Source organism: Ochotona curzoniae, unplaced genomic scaffold, assembly GCF_017591425.1.
Source record: "Ochotona curzoniae isolate NIBS_2020 unplaced genomic scaffold, NIBS_Ocur_1.0 contig_4148, whole genome shotgun sequence".
Taxonomy (NCBI): domain Eukaryota; kingdom Metazoa; phylum Chordata; class Mammalia; order Lagomorpha; family Ochotonidae; genus Ochotona; species Ochotona curzoniae.
Window position 1 is genome coordinate 5,576,280 of NW_024466146.1, and position 27,264 is coordinate 5,603,543.

Sequence of the window (27,264 nt, forward strand, 5' to 3'; positions counted from 1 at the left end):
CGGCCCCCTTTGATTTTCATAATTCAATGATATTCCCTTACTCACAGGGGATGTATTCCAAGACTCCCATTAATGATCTCATTTGACCATGAATACTAATGAACCATATATATACACATACACACATGTATATATACTTTTACATGATAAAATTTACTGTATAATTAGGCATAATAAGAGATAAATAACAATGCTTTGTAATAAAATAGAGCATTTATAGCAATATAATGTAACAAAATTTATGTGAATGGGGTTTCACTCGCTCTCATAATATCTTAGTGTACTGTCACCCTTTCTCTTCAAGGAAACTGGCATATTAACTGGCCAGCATCATTACTCTTGTGTTTTGTGGCCATTTAATAAAACGAAGGCTACTTGAACACCAGCACTCTGCTACTGCAGCAGCCGCTCAGCTAACTGGGAAAGCTACTGAGCGACCTACAGGTAGACCGTGCACACAGCATGGACACTGCACAAAGAGATGGAGTTGATTCATCACACACAATCTTTATGAATTATTTGCTTCTACAGTCTCCTGTTGGCAACGCCCGCGTCGCCACGTGCCCCGAGCTCCGAGTCGAGCGGAAGGACTAGGGTTATGAGACAGACAAGACAGACAACACACAACTCACAGTGGGTCATTCATGTGAGGAGAATGCCGTTTATTTGAAGTCAAGCTGCATCTTTTATAGTCTGCTTGGCCCCTCCCAGGATCCTCCCAATGGTTAAGCCACACCTAAGCTCCCCCAAGGACATGCAACAAGGGGAAGCAGGAAGGAGGGAGATTGCAGTCAAGCCACAGGCTAAATGTATCAGGCCATGATTGCCTTTCCTGTTACACCCTTGAGAAACAAGCTGTGCTGTGGAGTTAATCCTTGGGAGACTGGGGCCTACAGTCTCCCATTAATATTTCAGGGCACAGTATTTATCTGGGTACCTGAATTGAATAAAGTGATATTTCAGACAAGGGAAACTATTATATTGTTATCACATAAATAGACAAGTGCCCTGTCTTTGGATACCAGCAATCTCAATGCCAAAGCTATCATTGCTAGTACAGAACCAGGCTCCAACAGTTAGTTCAAATGCAGCTGTCTCAGCCCGGCGCCATGGCCTAGCGGCTAAAGTCCTCGCCTTGAACATGCCAGGATCCCACATGGAATAATCCCTGGTTCTAATCCCAGCAGCTCCACTTCCCATCCAGCTCCCCGCTTGTGGCCTGGGAAAGCAGTCAAGGACATCCCAAAGCCTTGGGCTTTGTACCTGTATGGGAAACCTAGAAGAGCTCCTGGCTTCAGATTGGCGCAGCACCGGCCGTTGCACTCATTTCGGGAGTGAATCATCCAACAGAAGATCTTTCCTCTCTGTCTCTCCTCCTCCTCTCTATATATCTGATTTTGTAATGCAAAAAAAAAAAAAATCTTTAAAAAAACACACAAACAAAACCAAATGCAGTTCTCTGCTCTTACAACCCTTGTCCTTTCCAAGTTGGCTCCTGGTTTCTGGCATTGGATCAGTTCAGCTCTGGCCATTGTGGCCAATTGGGGAGTGAACCAGTGGATGGAAGATTTTTCTCTCTGTATATTTGCTTTTCCAATAAAATAGAAAACTTAAACAAACGAACAAATTTGTTAAAGATTTACTTATTTTTATTACAAAGTCAGATATACAAAGAGGAGGAGAGACAGACAGGAAGATCTTCCATCCAATGATTCACTCCCCAAGTGATTGCAACGGCCGGTGCTGTGTCAGTCTGACGCCAGGAGCCAGGAACTTCTTCCAGGTCTCCCACAGGGTGCAGGGTCCCAAAGCATTGGGCTGTCCTCAACTGCTTTCCCAGGCCACAAGCAGGGAGCTGGATGGGAGATGGAGCTGCCTGGATAGGAACCAATGCCCATATGGGATCCTGGCGTGTTCAAGGCAAGGACTTCAGCTGCTAGGCCACCATGCGCCCCACCCCCCAAAAAAAACCTTCCCTCATAACTTTTCGTTATTTGTTGCCACTTTATAACGTAAACATTTCACCTGACTGGACTTGTCTGTGTCTTTGTACAGAGACCTGTATGTTCCCAGTGTGATCTGATCCGGATATTTGACTCAGCTGGATCATTGTGAGGTAAGAGCAGTGGGCAGGTCCTGACTAGGCTCCTGTGTGGCTTAGTCAGACCATGGCAAAGAAGGAAAGTGGAAGGTCGGCCAGCATGGCTTCCTTCCCTGGGCGTGTCCATTGTAAAGCTGATAGCTGAGGACAACAGGTTCAGTTCAATGAGTAGATTAGTCAGCTTTTCATCACCATGAAATACCTGGGGTAACTTAGCTTATCAAGAGATACAGCTTGCTTAGCTCATAGTTCTGGTGGCTCAAGGCCAAGTTTGTGTTTCCCAACACTTCGGCCTCAATGAGGGTGATAGATGCTAACGGCAGAGTGTGGAGGAAGACCACACGACGAGGCAGGAAGCAGACAGAACGGCTTGAGTTCTGAGAGCAAAATGCCCTTCTGAGAGTGTGTTCACCAGGGCCGCCTCCTAAATACCATAATGGAGAGTTCTGTGTCACGGCAAGCATACTCCGCCTGCAACGCGAATATCCCACAGGGAGCTGGTGCGTGTTCCGGCTGCTCCACTTCCAATCCAGTTCCTGCTCATGGTCTGGGAGAGCAGTTTGAAGATGGCTTGAGTCGTTCAATCTTGCTCATGTCTGGGTGTTTCAGCCTCCTGGGGAATGAAGCAGAGGAAGGGTGACCTATCTCTTCCTCTCTGTATGACTTCAAGTAAAAAAAAAAATTTTTTTTCCTTTTTTTTCCTTTTGTTTTTGATGATGTTTACATGTTGATCACGGAAGGGTGGAGGACTAGGGGAAAATGGGCGAGAATGTTGTTTCTAAATTTTTTCTTGCTTCTTCCTGTATCTGGGGGACAAGGTAGATAAAGGGAGAAGCCACATTCAGCCTCCCAGTGGCCTCTGTTCCCCGGGGTGGGGAATGAGCACCCAGTGTCATCCCAGGGTCCCAATGTGGGGCATGCTCCGAGTGTTCCGCTAGTTCTGAAATGCCATTGATCTCGCTGATCCAAGGATGAGGAAATCCTTCCAAGGGCCATCAGCTGACAGTCCACCTTAGAGTCTCCACTCACCTAGATATTTGCTGCCAATGCTTGGCTGGGGTAGTTGATGACCAGTTTAGTCTGTTTCCTCTGTAATGGTACTAAATGTCCTCTGCGGGCTCCAGAGGACTGCCATCTACTCCCCGGGGATTGGGGTACTCCGTCCTCTGCTCCATCTACTCCCTGGGGATTTGGGGTATTCCGTCCTCTGCTCCATCTACTCCCCGGGGATTGGGGTATGCCGTCCTCTGCTCCATCCACTCCCCAGGGATTGGGGTACGCCATCCTCTGCTCCATCTAAGGAGGCCCCATTCTGATGCACGCACACGTGCATTCCACAGTTAGACCATGGAACCTACGATTCTCCCCATGATTGGAATTCTGAGTCGAGCAGTTCAGTTGGTAGAGAATAGCCAAAGAAATCTTATCTGAAGTGGTCCCACATCTGACTCTTGTGTGTGCTTGCCAATACAGGATCTGGCTGTGTCACCCACATCAACCCCCACACACTGCTAGATGCAATTGCTGGCTCAGTTCTGTTTCCACCCCTGTCTCATATGTAAATCAATGGGTGCTGTGGCCTAGCCCAACCCTGCCCACCACATGCTTGGCACATACATACCACATACCAGTGGGAGCTGCGGCCTAGTCAGAGCAACCCCTAATAATGCCTGCTAGGCTCGCTCCCAGCCCTGATTTCTGTGCTTTCAGGTAAAAAATTATTTTTTTAAAAAAAGTAGTAAACACCAGGTCAGCTTAGTAACTCAGTAGGCTAATCATCTGCCTGTTAGTGCCGGCGTACGGTGACACTAGTTCTAGTTCTCAGCCATTCCACTTGCAATCCAGCTCCCTGCTTGCAGGCTGAGAAAGCAGCAGAGGTTGGTTCTGGGCTTTGGGATTCTGTACCCATGTGAAAAACCTGGAAGCAGCTCCTGGCTCCTGGCTTCAGAGCGAATCAGCTCAGCACTGGCTGTAAATCATTTGGGAAGTGAACCAGAGGATGGAAACTCTTTCTCTCTGTCTCTCCTTCTCTATAAATCTACCTTTCCAATAAAAAAGTTTAATGCAACAAAAAATTTTAAAATAAATAAGAAATTATCATAATGGGATCAAGTACCCAGCCTATTCATATATTGACTTTCGGCCGTGGAGTTCAAACACATACATTTGTTCAGGGGTCGAATCCTATCCAGGGCCTGGCACGATAGTGTAACGGTTGAAGTCCTCTCCTTGAATGCACTGAGATCCCGTATGAGCACCGGTTCTAATCCCAGCAGCACCGCTTCCCATCCATCTTCCTGCTTGAGGCCTGGGAAAGCAGTTGAGGATGGCCCAAAGCTTTGGGACTCTGCATCCATGTGGGAGACCTGGAAGGGGCTCCAGACTCCTGGCTTTGGATTGGCTCAGCTCTGGCCATTGTGGTCACTTGGGGAGTGAATCATCGGACAGAAGATCTTCCTCTCTGTTTCTACTCCTCTCTGTACATCTGCCTTTCCAATAAAAAGATAAAGAAATCTTAAAAAAAAAAAAAACAACTCTGTATAACTGGCAGCTTCAATGTCCTACCTTTCTCAATCATATTTCCTTTTGTCCTCTTCTTTGGGCATTGATTGCCCTTGAGTATTTGCAGAAAACTGGCTTATTTGCTCATTTTGGAGGCGCAGGCATTGATGCCTGGCTATGGAAACCAGCACTTTCTACTGGCTGCCAAAGAAGTACATTTGAAACTGTTGTTCACTGTAAGAGTTTGGATAGGATTTTTAAAAAGATTTATTTATTTTTATTGGAAAGGCGGATATACAGAGAGGAGGAGAGACAGAGAGGAAGATCTTCCTTCTGTTGGTTCACTCCCCAAGTGGCCACAATTGCTGGAGCTGAGCTAATTAGAAGCCAGGAGTCAGCAGCTCTTCCAGGTCTCCCACATGGGTGCAGAGTCCCAAAGCTTTGGGCCATCCTCAACTGCTTTCCCAGGCCTCAAGCAGGAAGCTGGATGGGAAGCGGTGCTGCTGGGATTACAACCGGGGCCCATATGGAATCCCAATGTGTTCAAGGCGAGGACCTTAGCCACTAGGCCACGATGCTGGGCACCTATGCAGAGCTTTTTTATCACACTCTTGAAAATGCTGAGTTTTGTGTGATGTGTGTATGTATATTTCATCCATTAGTATTATAATGCATGTATAGTCTTAATTGGGAGACATGTGGAAAGTCATACTTCAAAATTTTTTATCAAAGTGAGTGCAAAACTCAAAAAGCTTGGAGTCTGTGTTCATACAGGAAGGGGAGTGTTAGTGGGGCTGGTGATTTAAGAGCCCACATCTGAGATCCTTGGATCCAACAGATACACTTGAATTGCCTGGGTCATGGTACAAGGAGAGGAAAATCTCTCAGAAGCAATGTACACGAGGCCTCTCGTTTAATCAGTGGAGATGATTCCTTGTAAGATGCTTCAGAAGCAAATGGACGATGACAATGACAGAATGGCGCTTGTCAGCCCTTCAGTAGCCACAGGATATGGCCTCAGGACCTGGAGAAACCAGTTCTCTTCTAAGTCATCTTTGTGCAACCAGAGCAACACACCTAACAGACGCTACTTAGGAAGAACATCTATTTCTGCTTACAATTTTGAAAGTCACAGTTCAGGTTAGGGTAGGTTCCCTTTGTTTAGACATCTGGTGAGGCCAGGGGATGGCAATGGCAGAGGAAGCAGGGCAAGACAGCTAGCAAGAAAGAGTGTCTGGGTCCAATTTCTTGTAAGATTTGTTTATTTGTATTGGAAAGGCAGATTAGATATATGAAGAGAAGGAGAGACAGAAAGAAGAAAGAGACAGAAAATGATCCACTGGTTCATTCCCCAAGTAGCCGCATGGGAACTGAGCCAATTTGAAGCCAGGAGCTTCTTCTGGGTCTCCCATGCGGGTGCAGGGTCCTAATGTCTTGAGCTGTCCTCTACTGCTTTCCCAGGCCACAAGCAGGAAGCTAGAAGGGAAGTGGAGCAGCTAGGATTCGAACCGGTGTCCATATGAGATCCTGGCACATGCAAAGTGAGGACCTTAGTCACTAGGCTACCATGCTGGGCCCATAATAGATGAATCTTTAAAAAAAAAAAAAGATGATAAAACAAAACAATCTCAAAGGAGGGATGGGCTACCTCATGTCCTCCCGCTTGTTTCTTAAGCTTTAAGTTCTTGTTTTCTAATTCAGTGTCTGATCACACTGAATTAGCATAAAGCTTGACTTGGAGGACTGATGAACTAATCGATTTTTGGCCTAATTAGGTCTTGGGCTTAGAGTTAATGGCTTTTCCCTTTTATTGGGACTCAGCTTACCCTCAGAAATGATAGCAATAGTATTAACATCTTGACTTTACAATGAAAATCTAATTGGAGTGTGAATGGAAGTGCCTTTGGCCCAGGACCCCTATCCACTAATTATGTCTCATGTGAAAATCTGACCCAAGTATCTGACAATCAGAGAGGAATATCCTCTATCCTGCCATTGTTTGTTCACAGTTATACCATCTGGCTCATCTAGCCAGAAGAAAACTTGGCATCCACATTCAACCAGAATGATCATCAGTTCCCAAAACATCTTCCTTGCTCTTTGCCAAGCACAAAGCGACAACAGATCTCAAAGTCTAAGTGCTTATCATGTACAACAAATGGCTTGGGGGAGGATTCCTTCTTTTTTTAAGTAATGCTCTCAGGAAATAAGACTGGAAGAGTGTTACATATCATCAGATACCTCAAACTATGGTCTGATGCCATAGCTAATTTATATGCTATTTATGTTTGTCTCTGAACTCTTAATTTAATAAATACTTTTTGAGTGCGTGCTGCATTAAATGGAATAAAAACTAAGAGGCTGCCAAGTTGTATTAATCAAGGAAATGACTCTAGAACAATAAGAAAGAAAACATAAACTTCAGTGGTTTAATCTAATGAAAGTTGATTTCACGCTTGCTGGATAGCTCAGATGATGCTCTTCTGTGTCAGAAGGCCAATCTCTTCCATGTGCTAAGGTTGACTCAAGCTCTGTCTTGAGTTTTCACCCTCCTCTAGGGTGTGAGAATCTACTGCGTCAAGCTGGTGAGGGAGCTAACTCATGTACATATCTTAGAATAGCCAGCCCCGTGAACCCTACACAGCTCCATTACACAGAATAAGCAACACACCCATACTTGGCGCAAGATATTGGTTTATGTAGTCTCCAGTAGGCTGGTCCTGTTGCAACAACTTCATAAGGATAAAGTTGAAAGGAACTGGAGGTGTCTGTCCCTCATGTTGGGTAAGATATAGTTTTTACTCTCAAAGAATCTTCTTTTTCAGAAGAATTAAATAAATGTAAAGATAGTTTAAGTTTGTGGTTAGGGACATTTAATAAAATGCCAGTTATTGGGCAGACATTGTGGCCAACAGGTTAAGCTGTGACTGGGAACTCCTACATTCTGTCTGGGTGCCTGTTCAAGCCCTGGTGACATGCTTCCAATCCAGCTTCTTGCTGAAGTCTGGGAAAGCGGTAGATGATGACCTAAGTAGTTCAGTTACTGCCAGCCACATGGGGGACTTGGCTGGATTTCTGGGCTCCTAGTTTTGACCTGGACCAGCATTGACTATTGTGGACATTTGAAAAATAAACTGTTTGATGGAAGATCTTTTTCTCTCTCTCTTTCAGATAAATTGCTTTAAGAAAAGGAGAAACAGATCTGTCAGTTATTCCAAGCTTTTTCTATAAACTCAATGCAATCCCCGTCAAAAACCCAGGAAGATACTTTGTGGATGTTGACAAACTAATTCTAAAGTGCATGAAGGGTGGTAGGGGGGGCGGGAACTCAGAAAAACCAACACAACATTGAAGAACAAAGTTGCAGCTCTGACTCTGTCCAACTTAAAGGATTCATATTAAGCTACTGTTGTCAAGACAAAGTGATACTGATGAAAGAACAAGCAAATAGATTAATGGAAGGAAATGGAGATCCCAGAGACAGACTTTCATATAAATCGGTTCATCTAATTTTGAACAAAAAACAAAAACACACAATGGAGTAAACATAGTCTTTTTAGTAAATGACACTGGAACAACCAGACATCCACGCCAGAAAGAATGAATCTAGAGACACGCATTTTGACCCTTCTTAAGAGATCAGCCCAAATGGGTCAAGTATCTAAATGTAAAATACAAAACCATGCTTGGGTCTCTGCTTCTCATGTGGGAGACACAGCTTCAATTCTGGGCTCCTGACTTTGGCCTGCACCAGTTACAAGCATCTGTAAAGTAAATCGGTGAACTAAAAACCTTTTTCTCTCTTACTCGCTCTCCTTCCCTTTCAAATAAATAACTAAATAAACAAGTAAATAAAAATATTAATTAAACTAAAGATCTTAAAAAGCACAATTTGGGGCCAGTGTCATGGTATATTAAGTGAAGCCTCCATCTACAGTGCCAACATCCCATGTTGGCACCGGTTTGAGTCTTGGCTATTCCACTTGCAATCCAACTCTCTACTAATGTGATTTGGAAAGCAGTAGAGGATGGGAGGTGCTTGGGCTCTGAACCTGTGTGGGAGACCTGGAAGAAGCTCCTGGCTCCTAGATTTGGGTCTGTCCAGCTACAGTCATTGTGGCCATTTGGGGAGTGAACCAGCAGATTAAAGATTCTCTCTGTCTCTTCTCTCTCTGTAAGTCTACCTTTCAAATAAAAGTAAATCTTTTTAAAAGACACAACTCAGCAATGAGGATATCTAATTATAAACATATGCAAAGATGCTCTGAATCCTATCTCAAGAAGGATATGTGAATCGAAACAGTGAGAAACCATTGCTATGAGGTTTCTAATTAAATGATCAAAATTCGTAAGGTGGGCAAGACCAAGCACTGGTGGGCAGTCTCATTCCTTGCTGCTGGGTGCAAAATGGCACAAGCACTTTGGAAGACATATTGGCAGGTTATTACAAAACTAAATGCATTTTTGCCATGTGATCCAGCAATTATACTCTGCGGCACTTATCCAAATGAGTTGAAAATTTATGTCTACACAAAAATCTTCACAATGACATTTCAGAGAACACTTTACAAATTCTTGGAAGAGTAGAGCTAGAAAAAAAAAAGGCTTTCTGTGTAATTTTGAAATCTATGTATAGTTTTTCATAGTGCACAATTCCCAGGAACTTTTTGAAGACCCTTTCATTTCAGCTTTATTCATATTTGTCAAAACTTATAAGCACTCAAGAAGTTCTACAGTGGGAGAATGGGTAAACTGCAGGGCAGTTATCATCATCATCATCATCATCCATCATTTTTAAAGGATGAAGGAGGCTGCACATGTACAAAGCCCTCATCAAAGCAGAGTTCGTGGGAGGGAACTGTCACAAGCAATGATGCTTGAGTGACAGAGGACAGCCAGACAGCCTGGATAACCAGGGGCATTCCAGATGCAAGGAGCAGCCCTAACGGGGCATGCAGTGGGCAGGAATGGTGAGTAATTTCCTGGAACAAAACTCTGCTTGGGAGAAAGATCAAGCTTAGAAAGAAGGTTTGCTCACTGCTATCTGAGACCTCAAACGTGAGGAGAAAAGACTTGAATGCCATTCTTCCATGATCGTAATTATAATGCCTTTTTAACACAGAGGCCTGAACAATAGCAGCATTCATGGCTACTGAGCAATAGTCACAATGGAGCAACCACACCCAGGCTGAAGGGATTTCGTTTTTCTGATGACAGCACTAATGATAGCATCATGTTGCATGCACGGCTGGAACAGATTCCCAAACTTTTCACTTGCTGTTTCTGAAATGCAGTCCAGACAGTTCCACTTGTTTCTCGCCTTGCTTCCCCCAGGATTACTTCACATTGTGATCTGGAAACGCCAGTGGCAGCCTTACGCAATGACATCTCAAACCAGCGGGCCTCCCCTTTGCAGGGGGGACAGGAAGAACCTTTTCAGGGCTGGGAACTCTAGTAGGAACCTCACACACCACACGTTCCACAAGGGTGACTACCCTTCTTCATCAACAGACAGCACAGTAACAGCCTTAAAGTCAGACATGGAATAGAATTCATACCAGAAAGTTAGCTGACATAAACACTGGCTTAGACATTTTTAGATACAAACTAATTTTTTAAAAGAGATTTTTTTTTAATTGGAAAGGCAGATATACAGAGAGCAGAGACAGAGAGGAAGATCTTCCAACTGCTGATTCACTCCCTAAGTGGCTGCAATGGCTGGATCAGAAGCCAGGAGCCAGGAGCCTCTTCTGGGTCTCCCATACAGGTACAGGGATCTAAGATTTTGGGCTCTCCTCTACTGTTTTCCCAGACCACAGGCAGGGAACTGGATGGGAAGTGGAGCAGTTGGGATATGAAGTGGTGCCAATTTGGCATCCTGGCACATGCAAGGTGAGAATTTAGCCACCAGGCTCTTAGACCAGATCTTAGATACAATCTCACAGGAAGAGCACATACAGCATCCCTGGGGAGCCTCAGGAAGGCAGTAACTGGATGAGCAATAAACACTTCTTGACATTGTTTAGCTTTGTAATTCTAGCATGGTGAATTACGTATTTGAGGTGCATCCCTCCAAATCCATTGGGACTTCAAAATATACCCAGGGAGCAGGTGTTCTAGCTTAGCAGTTAAGACAACTTTGGACACCTACATCCCATATCAAAGTGTCTGTGTTCAAAACAATGGACCATGACTGTTGTGAATCTCTGAAGACTCCAACCTTCAGATGTCACGGCATAAACATGGGACATGACCTTGGCCTGCAAGAAACTAGGATCCTGGCTGAGTTTGGTTTCCTTCATCGAAAAGTGGTAGCAACAACACCTCTCTCAAAGGCACTGAAGAGGAGCTGAAGGTGATTAACAAACAGGATGGCTGTGTGTGCGGTGTGGTGCAGGAAGATGCTTCCCCAGGAAAAGTGTCTTGCCCAGCAATGCAGGGCCGCTCGGCTGAGTGCTGTGTGGCCTGGCTCTCTGCTGCTATTGCCAGAGAGATCATTTGGTACAAGGGACTCGCTGTCAGGAATTCCTATGAACGGGCACATAATTGTTGCTCTGTGTGACTCTGGTCTCTTCCGTCGTTCTTCCTTCTCCCCGCTCCCTCCATCCCAGTCTTGTCTGTTTGTTTTTTGATAATTGCATTGAATCCCTCAATACTGTCATTTCACCTTCACAGTTACAATCCTAAAATCAATCAGATTTGGGGATTCTCCTGAAATTCGTCAGCTTTCCGCTCAGCTTTTTCTTGTTCAAATCTCTACCCTGTGATATTTTTCAGCAATTATGTTCCCTGGATAGGCATCATGGGTAAAGTCTTTTAAAATCTCATTATTTGGGAGAAACAAGGTAGTGAATATTTCCCTTGACAAGATAGTCTTCATATGTGATTTCTGGAGAGAATGTCACCATGACGGGGTGAGAAAAGCAAGATCATCTGAAAATCAGGTGCTGAGGGGTCTGCCCTGGATTGAATGCCTGTGTCCCTTCCAAAATCCACGTAGAGATGTGTTTCCAAGGTAACAGTGTTAGTCTATGTGGCTTTCCCAAGGTGACTCAGTCATGGGGGAACCCTCAGGAATGGCACAAAATGCACTTCGGACACTTTTAAGGGATTGAGATTGTCTCCGTTTGCCATTTGGACCTCTGCCACCCGAGAGCGCTGGGCTGCTCCTCCCCTTGGAGATGTTAGCAAGCAAGCTGCCATCTTGGAGGCTGACCTGACTTCGCCAGACAGCCAACTAGCTGACGCTTTTGCCTTGGTCTTGCCAGTCTCCAGAATCACAAGAAATCAATTCCTGCTCCGTATAAGCTCCCCAGTCTGCAGCATCTAGACCAAGGTCACACAGCATACTTTCCAGTAAGGCAACCTGTCAAGCACTCTACACTCCTGGTATAATTCAGATCTTTTTAAAGTTCTACATTTATTATTTTTTTTAATGTGAAAGAGAGATCTCCTGGCTGTTGTTTTGCTATCCACCCCCCCAAACAAAACAAACAAACAAACAAAACAAAACAACTCTTCCAACAGCCAGGAATGCACCAAGTCAAAACCAGAAGCCCAGAACTCAATCTGAGACTTCCATGTGGATGGCCAGGATCTAAGTACTCGAGCACCTGTTGCTTCCTCTGATGCACATTACAAAAAGCTGAATGGGAAGCACAAGAGCCAGAATGTGTACCTGACACTACTATATAGTTTGTGAATGTCCTAAACAATATCTTAACCGCTAGGCCAATGCATACCTCCCATCCAAATTCTGACTCAACAGCATGGCATAGTGGCAGCCTAGTGGCTAAAGTCCTCGCCTTGCATGCATTGGGATCTCATATGGGTGCCAGTTCTAATTCTGACTGCTCCGCTTCCCATCCAGCTCCCTGCTTGTGGCTTGGGAAAGCAGTCAAGGATGGCCCAAAGCCTTGGGACCTGCATGCACCTTCATGGGAGACCTAGAAAAAGCTCCTGGTTCCTGGCTTCAGATCAGCTCAGCTCTGGCTGTTGCAGCCACTTGGGGCATTAACCAGTGGGTGAAAGATCTTCCTCTCTGTCTTTCTTCCTTCACCCTGTAAATATGGCTTTCCAATAAAAATAAGTAAATCTTTTTTTTTCACATTTTATTATTATTGCTATAATTTTATGATACAGTTCCATATTCCCTCATCCCCTCCCTAACTCCCTCCCTCCCCCAGTTCCTTTATATCATTACTAACATATAGTTCTTCATACTCAGTCTTATGTTCATCATTGCGGGCATGGACAATGGCAGACAGTCCAGAATCCTATTGTCAAAATGTAATTTAAACAGTTTCACTGTAAGTCCATCTTTGTCTGGAAACAGAAATGCATACCACACTGCATCCTCACATCTGGTTGTTAGTCTCCATTTCACAGCTACTGTACATCCCCTCAAATGAAAAGTCATGATACAAAATCAACAATAGAAAGAAAAATAGAAATTTACAATGCCATGAAGTTACATCACATGTTACTAGATATGACAGTTTCCATTACACAACTACTGTACATTCCCTTAAATGAAGAGCCACAAAACAAAATCAACATCTGAGAGAAAAAAGAAATTAACAACACCAAGTTAAACAACATGCTATTAAATGTCTAACGTGTAGCTGAAGAAGTGAAAATCAAGAACCTTCTTGAAGAAAATGATGCCACTGTATGATCTACGAGTCATTGAATGATTTAATCAGAAGAAAGTGTTTTGAAGAGATGAAACCAACAGAAAACAACAAAACCTATGTGATAGAGTTTCCGCTGATCTTTGTTGGTATTGCTCTTTGTGCCATTGATTTTTTGGTACTATTTGTGAAATATAGATGTCAATAAATGCCAAAAACAAAGAATAATTACTTCTAAATTAGTAATCATGAGTAACCTCTGGTCATAGAATGTTGCTTGTGAGATCAGCTTTAGGGGTGGAGCCATGGCACAGAGGCGTAAGCTGCCACCAGTAATGCCAGTATCCCATATGCATGCTGGTTTTAACTTCCGACTCAGCTCCCGGCTAATGGCCTGGGGAAACAGAGAAGGATGGCTTTGGCACTCATGTGGGAGACTCAGAGGAAACTACTGCCTCCTGCCTTCAGCCCTGCAAAGCCCAGGATATTTTTGACATTTGGGGAATGAACAAGTGGATGGAAGATACCTCTTTGCCTCTGCCTTCTCTCTCTCTCGTAACTCTGCATTTCAAATAAACAAAATGAATCTTTAAAAAGGAAAAGCAAAACTTATTAAAAACATCTTTAATATTATAACCTATAAGTGATTGAATCTCTTGTTTTTTGTTTTGTTTTGTTTTTTTTAGCTTATTTATTAGCAAGTCAGAGTTACAGAGAGAGAAGAAGAAACAGAGATATCTTCTGTTTTCTGGTTCACTTCTCAAGTTGACATAAAGAAACGGGCAGAGCCAGGTCAAAGCCAGATGCCAGGATCTTCTTCCAGGTCTCCCTGATGCATGGCCACGTGGGCCATTCTGCTGCTTTCCAAAGCCAGCATCAGGCAGGTGGATTGTTCAGAAGTGGAGCAGCCCAAACTTGAACTGGTGCCGTTATGGAAGCCAGGAGGCATCTTTACTTGCCGTGCCATAACACAGGCCCCTAAATTTTTTTTATCATTTGATATTTCACTGCTTCCAAACTTATATAGGTTGCACTTCCCCTACAGATGTCATAGCTACTTGTTTTTGCTTAGCATTGCCTTGTTAGGATTTTATTTGCATGTTTAATACTTAAATCTATCTAACTTTCTTGGGTATAATATAAATTACTTTTTATATCACTGGCATGAAAAAAGAAACTCAGAAGTGGTTTTACTTTTTAAAATATTTATTTAATGTTTGTTGGATATGTAGAACAGATTTATGGAGAGAAGGAGAGACAGAGAGGAAGATTTTCCATCAGCTGGTTTACTCCCCTAACGTCTGCAAGGGCCAGAGCTGAGCTGATCTGAAGCCAGGAGCTTCTTCTGGATCTCTCATGCAGGTGCTGGGTCCCACGGCTTTGGGCCAAGCTTCATTGTTTCCACAGGCCACAAGCAAGGAGCTGGATGGGAAGTGGAACAGCTGGGACACAAACTGGTGCCCATATGGGATCCCGGCATTTGCAAGGTGAGATTTAACTGTTGAGCCACTGTGCTGACCTAGGGGGTTTTTGTCTCCCCAAGCAGATAATTTACAAGTTTTATAAACTGCTTAGCACGACCTAAGCCTAAAATAATTTAAGCCTAAAATAATTTAAAAAGATTTTTTTCATCCCAATGCTCCCTCGAAAAATATTTTAAATATGGTAGTTTCTAATTTCTCTTTGAAGGTATTTTTGGACAGAGTCCAGTAAAACAACTCTCGATAGAAGAGGAATGTGTCATCTGGAATTTTAGTCTACTTAAAAAAAAAAAAAACAAAAAAAACCCAACTACCAATTGTGCTTAAATGTCTATGTTACTGCGGTACAAATTGTGTTCACTGGAGGTGTCATGCTGAGAGAGACCGCGAGGTATCAAGAGGAATGCTTTCTCTGTGATTAATCTCTTCAGCAGCTAGAAAATAACTACTTAGAAAGAGTATGCATGGGAGTAATTGCTGTTTCATGGACAAAAACTGGGGGGAATAATTATAACACTGAAGACATTCGTTCCTAACCATCTGTCATTTAAAAATAAGAAACAAAAAAGAAAACACAATATGTTTTCCACAAGGCTTGGAAGCAGCATCCGAAAGGCAGGTTCCTGATGGCGCACCCGAGGAGCTCCCCGCCAGGCTGTCTGGAAGGATGATGCCTACCGGATCTGCGTGCTCAAGGTGTGTTCCACAGTTGCAGCCGACTGCCTTTACTGACAGTCCTGTGGCCAAAGTGAAACACCCTGGGCTAAGATGCCTGCTGTTGGAAGCAGGGAACACCACAGGAGGACCTTGACCAGAGACAAACAAGCTGGCAGCGCAAGATCATCAGTCTTGTGTTTGTCTTGGAGTGCCCTGCCTTATTGCACTGAAGGAACATTCGTGAGCTAATTAAAGCCTATGGTCATAGGTTTGATATAGATCCCTCATATAGAATCTGCTTAAGGGTATTGTTAAAAATGCTCAGCAACGGGCCCAGCACTGTAGCCTAGCAGCTAAAGTCCTTGCCTTGCACGTACTGGGATCCCATAGAGGTTCTGGTTCTAATGCTGGCATCCCCACTTCCCATCCAACTCCTTGCTTGTGGCCTGGGAAAGCAGTGGAGGACTGCCCAAAGCCTTGGGACCATGCTCCCACGTGGGAGACTTAGAAGCTCCTGGCTTCGGATTGGCTTAACTCTGGCCATTCTGGCTAGCTTGGTGATTGAATCTATGAACGCAACATCTTCCTCTCTGTCTCTCCTCCTCTATGTACGTGTGCTTTCCAATTTAAAAAAGCAAAAAGAGTACCTAGCAAGGAATCCAAATGTGCTGAGAGGAGATCCCCTACTGAGCCAAGCATTAACCGTTTAATTGTAGAACTGTGGTCACAACTTGGGTGATACCCCAAGGGGAGTGTTGAGATTGCTGGGCTTTCGAGACACTGTAGTTACTAGCTATTAAGGGTATGCTTGGAAATGATGCTCAAGGTATTGTTGTGCCCGGATTTTGAGATCCCCAGAAATCACCAGGAGTCTGAAGTTGATCCAAGTGCACAAGGATGCTTTATTGAAACTCAGCACATCCGAGTCTGGGTTCTTGGTTGAGAGCAGGCAGCTGACTGACCGAACAGGCAGCCGGCCAGGACCAACACCCCTTACTGGGAGGGCAGCCCTGAACAGCACATTCATAGGGTTTTTATGGGGCAGTCTGCAACAGCTTGAAAAGGGGCAATTCACAATAACCTGCAAGGTGAGGGGAAATGCCACACATTTCCTACCTATCTCGGCTGGACAGTCCACACCTCCAGCAGCTAAGGGAAGCACCCACTTAATCACTGGAGCCACCAGTGAGATAACCAGACTTAGGTGGGCCTGGATTCATAAGAATTGGGACCCCTCAGTGCTAAAGGTCACGTAGGCCTTTTGACCTGCAAGCTCACACAGTTTCTTAGTAGCAATGAGCCATGAACAAATGCTTGGGATTTTGAAACTGAGGTTCTTCAATATTTCTATGCTAGGACAAAATGTGCACTAGCCAACCAGATACAGTGCACTGACCAGAAGGCATAGACCGACCACAACCTTTCCTTGTGCCAGTGCCTGATGGATGGACTGTAGGTGTTTAAACACTTGGTCTTGCAATATCTGAAAAAAAAAGTGGCTTAAAAAAGATTTATTTTAACATTGAAAGCCTGAGTTACACAGAGAAGGGACAGCAAGCAGTCTTTCATCTGCTGCTCAACTCCCCAGATGGCCACAACAGCTGGAGCTGGGCCAGTCCACAGCCAGGAACCAGGAGCTTCTCCCAGGTCTCCCAGTGGGTAGAGGTGCCCAAGGCTTTGGGCCGACCTCTGCTGCCCTCCCAGGTACAGCAGGGAGCCAGGTTGGCAGCAGAGCTGCCTGTAGGAGTGCTTGTTGTCCACATGTGGCTTTACCCTTTATGCTGCAACACTGACCCTCTTAATGTCTGGTAGACGCAATAATGTCTAATAGTAGAAAATGATGAAAATTCCAGAAGGAGGGGAAGTGCGGACCTGGAAAACAAGCATGCGATGCCTTATGGATGCCTTCACTTGGAAAGTGTTTCAGTAAAGGCTTGATTTTTGTTTTTGATATTTATTTTTAAATTTTTATTGGAAAGGCAGATGTACAGAGAGGAGGAGAGACAGAGAGGAAGATCTTCCATCCGCTGATCCACTCCCCAAGTGGTCACAACGGCTGGAGCTGAGACGACTCAAAGCCAGGAACCAGGAACTTCTTCCGGGTCTCCAACATGGGTGCTGGGTCCCAAGGATTTGGGCCATCCTCAACTGCCTTCCCAGGCCACTGGGATTAGACCTGGTGTCCATATGGGATCCTGAGTGTGCAAGGCGAGGACTTTAACTGTTAGGCTACCACCCCAGGCCCTGTTTTTTGCTTGTAAGATGTATCTTATTTTTAATTGAAAGGTAGATTTTCAGAACAAGAAGGACAAAGAAATTCATCCACGGTGTCACTCCCAAATGGCCTCAACAGCTGTAGATAGGCTTGTCCAAAGCCAGAGGATGGAGCTCCACATGGGTACAGGGCCCAGACGTTTGAGCCATCCTGCACTGTTTTCCCAGACCATTAGCAGGGAGTTAGATCAGTTGTGAACCTTTGGGAATGGAACTGGTGTTCATTTGGGATGCCAGCACCACAAGTGCAGGTTAAACCTGCTATGCCATAGTGGCCCTGGGGAGTAGGGTTCACATGATAGACTTGGGGGAGAGAAAGGACAGAAGGCTATTCCAGAGGACAAAATCAAGAGCAATGGAAACATTCACCACGACTCATGGGGCAGTTGGGGCAGTGCTGGGGACACAGAGTAGGCTGCAGTATGTGCTCTGCAAGAAGTGAAAATCCAAGCCGTCCATTTGGCCTTCAGAATCTCAACTTCCGGAACACACGAAATTCCTGTAAATTCTTTGTGTGCTCCAGCCCAGAGAAGCACAATGTTATGTTTGAGAATCACTATTTGTTCATTTCCTGCAAGACAAGCTTGAATGTAAAATGTGAGGAAAAGCCTTGTATTGAAGTTCCTTCCTGATTTTTTTTTTTCGTCCCAGAGGGAGTAGAGTCATCCTCCACTGTTGCAAGTAAGCAGAAATCCATACGGACACCGGGCCGAGACGGTCAGAGAAGCCGCTCTCAGCCACTCAACACACAAAGGCTTTCTGTTGCTGCAGAAGCCCATGCATCCTCAGTAGAAATTCTCTGCTATGTTATCTGAACCTGAGAAATTCCTAGTTTTGATTGTTTGCCAAATAAGTTCAAAGGACTTTTTCACCCTGGTTTTTCTTGGTCTCAAGCCCAGTGTTTCGCCAGTGGTGAGTCAGAGTGATGCCTGAAATAGTTCTTGTGAAATTATCTGTGTTCATGTCTTACCGTCACGGATGACCAAACTTCATCTATTTGTTTCACTGATGTCAGGCAAAGTATCCACATAGTCAGTGATAAATGTCACAAAAAGATTTCATCTCAGCTGTCAAAAATGTGAGACTTCCAGCGGCATTTTGTGGTGTGTGTGCCCACTGCTATGCACTTGGGCTGCTGGCTAGATGCACACAGCCAAAAGCAATGCAGAGGAAGTCTAATCCCTTCCCTCCCAGTGGGAAGAACTGCTGTGTGAATACTGTTCACTGAGGAGTGAAGAGTTCTGATATAAATGTAAGGCGTTTATGTTCAGAAAGTGCTTGTCATTGACGAGAAAGATGAACTTATCTGTGAAACAGTGAAACAGTATCCGGCCAACAGTGGCAAGACAGAGCAACAGAGCCTGGATCCCTAACACCTTCTCCTGCTCCCTGAGTGGGGTCAGTAAAAGAAGCCATAAACTTTCTTTTTTTTACTTGAAAATCAGAGTCAGAGAGAGAGAGCGAGAGAGGGAGAGACCCACAGACAGATATCTTCCTTCCACTAATTCACTCCCCAAATAGTCGTAATGGACTAGGCCAGTCTGAGGCTGGGAGCCAGGAACTTCTTCCCAGTCTCCCATGTGGGCCATCCTCCAGTACCTTATCAGGCTATTCATAGTGAGAATTTTAACAGCTGAGATTCAAACCGATGCCCATATGGGATACGGGTGCCATAGGTAGACAATTAATGTGCTATGCCACAACACCAGCCAGGCCATAGGTGTTGAAGGCTGTCATCCTGTGGTGGAATGAGGGACCTTTTCACTTGTACTCTGTCCTTTCTGGGCCACAGTAGCTGGAAGAAGGGCTGCCTCTGGACCACCATGGATCTTGTAGAGGCGCTGCTGGTGTCGCTGTTAGCCGCACCCTTGGCCATTGAACCTCCTTAATGTGATCTCTAGACTGTCTTCCACCTTTCATCCTTGCTGTAAATCTCTCAGCCACTGTGCAGCAAGACCCTAAGGCCAACCAGCTGCTGAGCCTTCATTCAAACACGCATACCACCTACAAGGTGCATGTATCACAGACCGATGAGTAATTCTTGGCTAGTGCTGGACTTCCTCTATGCACTGGGATTTAGGAAGTTTTCTCTAGGAGGATTTTGCTACAGGTTGTGAAATTGCACTGGAACTTGTGGAATGGCAGGGTTTGGAGTGGGAGAGATGTGCAGAGGAATAGGGAACTTCTGCGAAGTTGGAAAGGGAGGTTCTGATTGGCATAGGAAATACAGATCTGGTTAAGCAATTCAGGAGCAAAGAGAAAGCATGGTGTGCAGAAGGCTGCTGCCCTGCTCCACCCCAAAGACATCCATATTCCCAGACCTGTAAACACATCACTTGATATGGCCTATTGGGCTGTGCAGCTGGGAATCATATGAGAAGTCTTGAGATGGGAAGATTTTCCCAGGTTATTTGGGCGGACCCATCGTGATCCCAAGGTTTCTTAGAAGAAGGAAATTTCAGGGTTAGCAAAGATGTTGGAACAGAGTCTTGGGACAATAGGAGGGAGGGTCAATGCATCCAGGAATGCAGACAACCCTTAGCAGCAGAAATAGGCAAGGAATTCCTTCCCAGAATGTCTAGGACTATAGACTTGTAGACACATCAACATGAGCCCAGTAAGACCTAAGACTTCCAACCCTCACAACTGTCAAGTGATAAAGCTGTGTGTATAAAGATTTATTTGTCCATTTGAAAAGCAGAATTACACAGAGAGGGAGAGACGCAGAGATCCTCCGTCTGCTGGCTCACTCTCTAAAAGGCTGTAATGGCTCAAACTGGACGCCAGGAGTTTCCTCTGGGCACCCCACATGGAGCAACCAAGACTCGGACTGATGCCTATAAGGGATGTCAGTGCCCCAGGCGGCGGCTTCACCGGTTAAGCCACAGCACAGACCCCAGCGGGATTGTCTCAAGGCACTAAATTGGCAGTCACCTGCTACAGGAGCTGCAAGAAACTGATACAGAAGAGGAGAAATGTGAAAAGATTGACGTAAAGACACCTCACATCAATTTCTTTTACAATGCTCCTTATGTAGCTGGAGCTACTCTCAGATAATTTCTCCAAGAAGGACACTTGCCCAACACCTCCCCACTCAGTCATCAGCAAAGCAGAGCTCTCACTCCGTCTAACATCACCCCTCCTACTCCTTCCTCCTGTCCACACTGCCGCCGAGCAGGTGCGTGATGAGGGGCTGGGAACTTTGCTGATGCAGTGTGAATTTCCACAGCTCCATGACAGTGCCTGGAACACGGTGACTGCTTAGAAAACTACCCCAATGGTCAGGAGGACAGCCCCAGCCCTACCAGTGATCTGACAATTTATAATTACCCCAGAGTACACAGTGCTTAGAGATAGGGCATTGACCTAGAGATGGAGCAAGGAGAAGTGAGGGGAGGGGCCTGTGCAGAGCATTAACATAAACTCTTGTATTACTAAGTTGGAGTGGCCAGGCTCAGGGGAGCCCCCAACACGAGCATTGTCCTCCTTTTGCTGTGGTGGGTGGGTCGAGCCCCACTATGACCGTTGTTGTCCTTTTGCTGTGGTGGATGTTGCAGAGGGATAGGTTAGTCCATTGCGTGGGACACCTCCACCCCATGTTAGAGGGCTTGGGATCTAGTCTTGCCGCTGGCTCTGCTTCAGATCCTACTTCCTGCAGCAGAGGATGTCAAGTCCTCAGATCCCCATAACCCACACTGGAGACATGGATGAAGTTCCTGGCTCCTGGCTTTGGAGCTATCCGAGCCCTGCCCTGCCCTGCTATTGGCATTTAGGGCTTAAACCAGCAGAAAAATCTTTCTCTGCTTTGCCTTTCAAGAATATGAAAATAAAATTAGGCCCTGGCGTGGTAGCCTAGCTGCTAAAGTCCTTGCCTTGCACACACTGGGATTCCACATGGGCATTGGTTCATGTCCCCGGCACCCTCACTTCCCATCTAGCTTCCGTCCTGTGGCCGGGGAAAGCAGTTGAGGATGGCCCAAGCCTTGGGACCCTGAATCCACATGGGAGACCCGGAAGAGGCTCCTGGCTCCTAGCTCCAGATCAGCTCAGCTCCGGCTGTTGTGGCCACTTAGGAAGTGAATCATCAGACAGAATATCTTCCTCTGTCTGTCCTCCTCTCTATATATCTGACTTCCCAATAAAAATAAAATACATGTTGAAAAAAAGAAAAATTGAAAAGAATTTAAAAATCAAAATCCTCTTGCCCTGCATTGAAATGAACTCTAACAATTAATGATGGTTTCAGACCAGCGCGGTGTCCTAGTGGCTAAAGTCTTTGTCTTGAAAGCGCCAAGATCCAATATGGGCACCGGTTCTAATCCTGGCAGCCCCGCTTCCCATCAAACTCCCTGCTTGTGGCCTGGGAAAGCAGTGGAGGATGGTCCAAACCCTTGAGATTCTGCACGCTCGTGGGAGACCTGGAAGAAACTCCTGGCTCCCGGCTTCAGATTGGCACAGCACTGGCCGTTGCGGTCGCTTGGGGAGTGAATCAGCGGTTGGAAGATATTTCTGTCTGTCTGTCCTTCTCTCTATGTAAATATCTGACTTTGCAATAAAAATAAATAAATCTTAAAAAAAAAGATTAATGAATGGTTCAAACCTTTCCCACAAGCTTGATCTAATCACCTTTCTTTCCAAATGTTGGTTTAAACAGATCTGTAGTTATAAGCAAAAATTGTTTATTCTTTGTGACTACTTTGTGTTATGCTAAAAATTACTTACTGAAAACAAAATTTTATTTTACAAAGATGAACTCTATGTTACATGAATTCTACCTAATTAAAAAAAACCCTACAAATTTATACTATGTGGTTAAGTTATCTGGAGGGATTTAAATAAATTATATATAGGAACTGATGCTGCGGCATAGCAAGTTAAGATGCTACCTGCAGTGCCAGCATCGCATACAGGTGCTGTTTTGAGTCCTAGCTGCTCTACTTCTGATCCAGCTGCCTGATATTATGCACGGAAAAAGCTGTCAAAAATAGTCAAATTGGAGACTTGTTTGAAGTTCTTGGTTCATGCCTTCGTCCTGGCCCAGCCCTGCCAGTTGTAGCCTTTGGGAGTGAATCACTGGTTGAAAGATTTCTCTCTCTCTGTCTCTCTTCTGTCTTTCTCTCAAACTCCAGCTTTCAAATGAAAAACAAATCTTTTTTTAATGAAGGAAATGACGCATGTACTAAAATAAAAGTGAGGAACACTTTGAAACCAAAGGTTATATTTCATATATAGTATGTCAGATGAAAATTACATCTGATCTATGAACATTACCTTGGGGTCCTGTCGTGACAACCTAGTGGCTAAGGTCCTTGCTTTGCATGTGTTAGGATCCCATGTGGGTACCAGTTCATGCCTCAGCTGCTCCACTTCCCTTCTAGCTTCCTGCTTGTGGCCTGGAAAAGCAGTCGAGGACAACCCAAAGCCTTGGGACCTTGTACCTGTGTGGGAGACATGGACCAAACTCCTGGCTCCTGGCTTCATATTGGCTCAGCTCTGCTCATGTTGGTCATGTAGTTACTTGAGTAGCGAACCAGCAAATGAAAGGTCTTTCTCTGTCTCTTGCCTCTGTAAATCTAACTTTTCAATAAAAATAAATCTTAAAAAAAAAAAAGAAAATTCCTTGGAAAATTCCTTGAATTTCCGAGGCTGTGGTAAGCACTACAGAGGATCAATGCTTCTTTGCCAGCTTACTGGTCCGGGGCGACCAGCTTATCCCCTTGTCCCTGTTGCTGCAGTTGGGCGATAGCTCCAGTTGTTGTCTCATTTCAGACCTAGATTGTAGTGGGGGAAAATACACTATCAGTGTGCAAAGTTGACTTGTCAGAAATTGAAGACATCTGAGTGGGATTCCGGGCTGGCAGTTAAGATGCCAGTGGCTCCTGGGGCTGAGTCTCCATGCTTTGGGACCCTGCTCCCGCATGGGAGACCCAGAATAACTCCTGGCTTCAAATCGCCTCAGCTCCAGCCATTGTGGCCGCTTGGGAAGTGAACCACCAGACGGAAGACCTTTCTCTTTGTCTCTCCTCCTCTGTATATCCACCTTTCCAATAAAAATAAATAAAAGCCAGACATACAGACAGGAAGAGAAACAGAGAGGAAGATCTTCCATCCGATGATTCACTTCCCAAGTGACAGCAATGGCCCGTGCTGTGCCGATCCGGAGCCAGGAGCCAGGAACTTCCTCCAGGTCTCCCACACGGGTGCAGGGTCCCAAGGCTTTGGGCCGTCCTCGACTGCTTTCCCAGGTCTCAAGCAGGGAGCTAGATGGGAAGCGGGGCTGTTGGGGTTAGAGCCGGCGCCCATATGGGATCCTGCCCATATGGGATTCAAGGCGAGGACTTTAGCCAATAGGCCATGCTGCCGGGCCCAAGTCATATATAGCTATAATGTGTCACATATATTACACACGTGCATATAGATTTTATTTATTTATTTATTTATTTATTTAGAGAGGCAGAGAAGAGAGAGAGAGAGAGAGAGAGAGAGCACTTCTAACTGCTGATTCAGCTCCCAATGGCCACAGTGGTTGGGACAGGGCCAGGTCGAGGTAGAGAGCCAGGAACTCAATCCAGGTGTCCCACGTGGGTGACATATGAGTGATCATTGCTGCCTTGCAGCGCTTGCTTTAGCACTTGCTTTAGGAAGCTGGAGTCAGGGGCTGGAGCTGAGATCGAAACTTAAGCCAAGGGATATGGTATGGGGGGTCCCACTTGGTGTCATTATTGCCAGTATAGATATCATCCCAATCAACACATTTTGTATACATAAACAATATCTTGCTTTTTGAGGGTTATAAAATTTACATAATGCTATTATACAGCACACATTTTATCAGATGAAGATACTTAACTGCACATATTGTTAACTGTTGTTACTTCTTTAGTTTTTTGATATTATAAAGAATACCAGGGCCTGGCGCAGTAGCCTAATGGCTAACGTCCTCTCCTTGCACAAGCTACGATCTCATATGGGTGCTGGATCTTTTTTTTCTTTTTTTAAGACTTATTTATTTTTATTGGAAAGGCGGATATACAGAGAGGAAGATTTCCATCTGATATTTCATTGCCCAAGCAGCCACAATGGCTGGAGCTGAGCCAATCAGAAGCCAGGAGCCAGGAGCTTCTTCCACGTCTTCCACTGGGGGCAGGGTCACAAGGCTTTGGGCCGTCCTCGACTGCTTTTCCAGGCCACAGGCAGGGAACTGGATGGGAAGCAGGGCTGCCAGGATTAGAACTGGCGACCATATAGGATCCCGGCATATTCAAGTGCAAGGCGAGGACTTTAACCACTACACTATTGTGCCGTGCTGAGGTGCTGGTTCTAATCCCAGCAGCCCTACTTCCCATTCAGCTCCCTGTTTGTGACCTGTGAAAGCAGTTGAGGATGGTCCAAATCCTTGGGACTCTGCACCCGTGTCGGAGACACAGATGAAGCTCCTGGCTTCGGATTGGCTCAGCTCTAGCCGTTGCGGCTGCTTGGGGAGTGAACCATTAGATGGAAGATCTTCCTCTTTTTCTCTCCTCCTTTCAGTATATCTTGCTTTCCAATAAAAATTAAAAAAAAATTTTTTTAATCTCCTTATGGCAGATCTTGCACATACTGGTGGGTCCATGAGCCAGTCCTATTTAGTCTACCTCCTGTCCTGGCAGTAACAGTTGCCTTCCCTGACTGGCCTTCAATCCATCCTGGTTCTTACTGTTGGACGTTTCAGCCTAGCCAAGGCTTCTCTATACCCAGACACTGCTCACACATGGCTCAGTAGGGACAGAGACCTAGCCTAGTCCAGCCTATATCCACCCAGGCTCTCCAGAGCACCAGATGGTGCTGGAGTCTAGCCCAGCTAGGTGCACCCAGCCCCACTTCACACTTGTGCCAAGGGAGATTGCAGCCATATCCAGACCAGAACACAGCCCCCACTCTGGCCCTTGCACACACCAGTGGGAACCCCAACCCAGTAAGGGTGTATTCTCATAGCTCCCCAAGTAAGCCTATGCTAGTGGTTGCACTGTCCCAGTTGGCTTAGCCACTCACCTGTCTCAACCTTTGCCTTTGATGGCCTGGCTGATGCAGATCAGTCAGTGTAAGAGCCTAGCTCGGCATGACCTCTTCTCCATCCTAATTCCTGTTCTTTCTTATGAGTTATGAGTTAAGGTTTGCTCAGCCCTACCTGTTCTGCTCCCTTCCAGTTGCAGCTCAGCCCACCCCACATCCTATTTTGGGATGCACATTCAGGTGCTGCTGCCTTGACCTGCCCAGACTGTTGTTGGTTCTTTCACCTGTGAGTGGTGACTGGTTCCATGTTCACACCTTGCTCAGCCTATCACCACCCCAACTCTTGAGATAACCAGAGGGGCTTGTATTTCTACAGGGTTGGGTCCACATACCCCCCACTGAATCTACCCCTGTGCTTGGTTCTTTCATGTGCTGGTTAGTGTTTTGACACTGCCAAGTGTGAACTGTCCCTGACCCATCATTCTCTCGGGTACTGGTACCTAGCCCTGCCAGACAGACCCCCATCCATAGCTTTTGTGTGGACTGCTGTGTGGCAGTCAGTGATGCGCTACACTAACAGCCCTTCTCAAGAATCCCATGTTGACTGGTAAATTAGTCTGGCCCAAATAGATCTTATGGACTCTCCCTTCCAAGCCACCAGGTCTCAGACTCCATGCTTGCCATCAAGTTCTGTGACCCCATTGCTAGGAATCACCCAGAATTCATTCCTCAGTTACACTCACACTCCCTTTATCCATGGATGTCCCTAGGTCGCAATTACATACCCTAAAAACCCAAGAGCTTGTCACTTGGCAGTCAGAAGGCAGCACCTGATAGGTGCATTGGCCACCCAAAGCCTAGGACTCGGTTCCCGTGTGGTGACGGTCCCCATGTGCTGAGTCCTGAGCATTGGGTCTGACCTGGCTTGGGTACTCTCTGCAAGCATGTTGGCCACTGCTGTGGAGGACTGCTGTCACCCGAGCCACCAACGTCGAACTCTCATTTAACTTTTTTTAATATTTATTTTTATTAGAAAGGAAGATCAGATTTATGGAGAGGAGAGACAGAGAGAAAGCTCTTCCATCTGTTGGTTCACTCCCCAAAGTGGCTGCAATGGCCTGAGCTGATCCAGTCCAAAGCCAGGAGCCAGGAGCTTCTTCCAGGTTTCCCATGTGACTGCACGGTCCCAAGGCTTTTGGACATCCTCTACTGCTTTCCCAGGCCATTAGCAGCAAGCTGGACCAGAAGTGGAGCAGCCAGGGCATGAACTGCTGATGCCAATATGGGATTCTTGAGTTTTCAAGGAGCAGATTATCCATTGAACCATTGTGCTGGGCCTGACTCATCACACTTTCAATTCATTCATTCATCTAAATCTGTTTGAACTCATGGATTCTTGTGCTATTCGTTAGATTATAATCTCTTTGTTATCATATTTATGTTGATGCTCCAGTTGTCCTTGATTTGGTAAGTGGGAGCTTATTCTGGCTAGCTTCTGTGTCTTTTTGACATCTCTCCTTTATTTTGGGGGCATCTATTTCATTTCTAGTACAGCAAACCAGTTTAGACTTGCTTTGAACTTTACTCATAACCAACCCTGGAATCAGTCATTTCTCTAAGGACC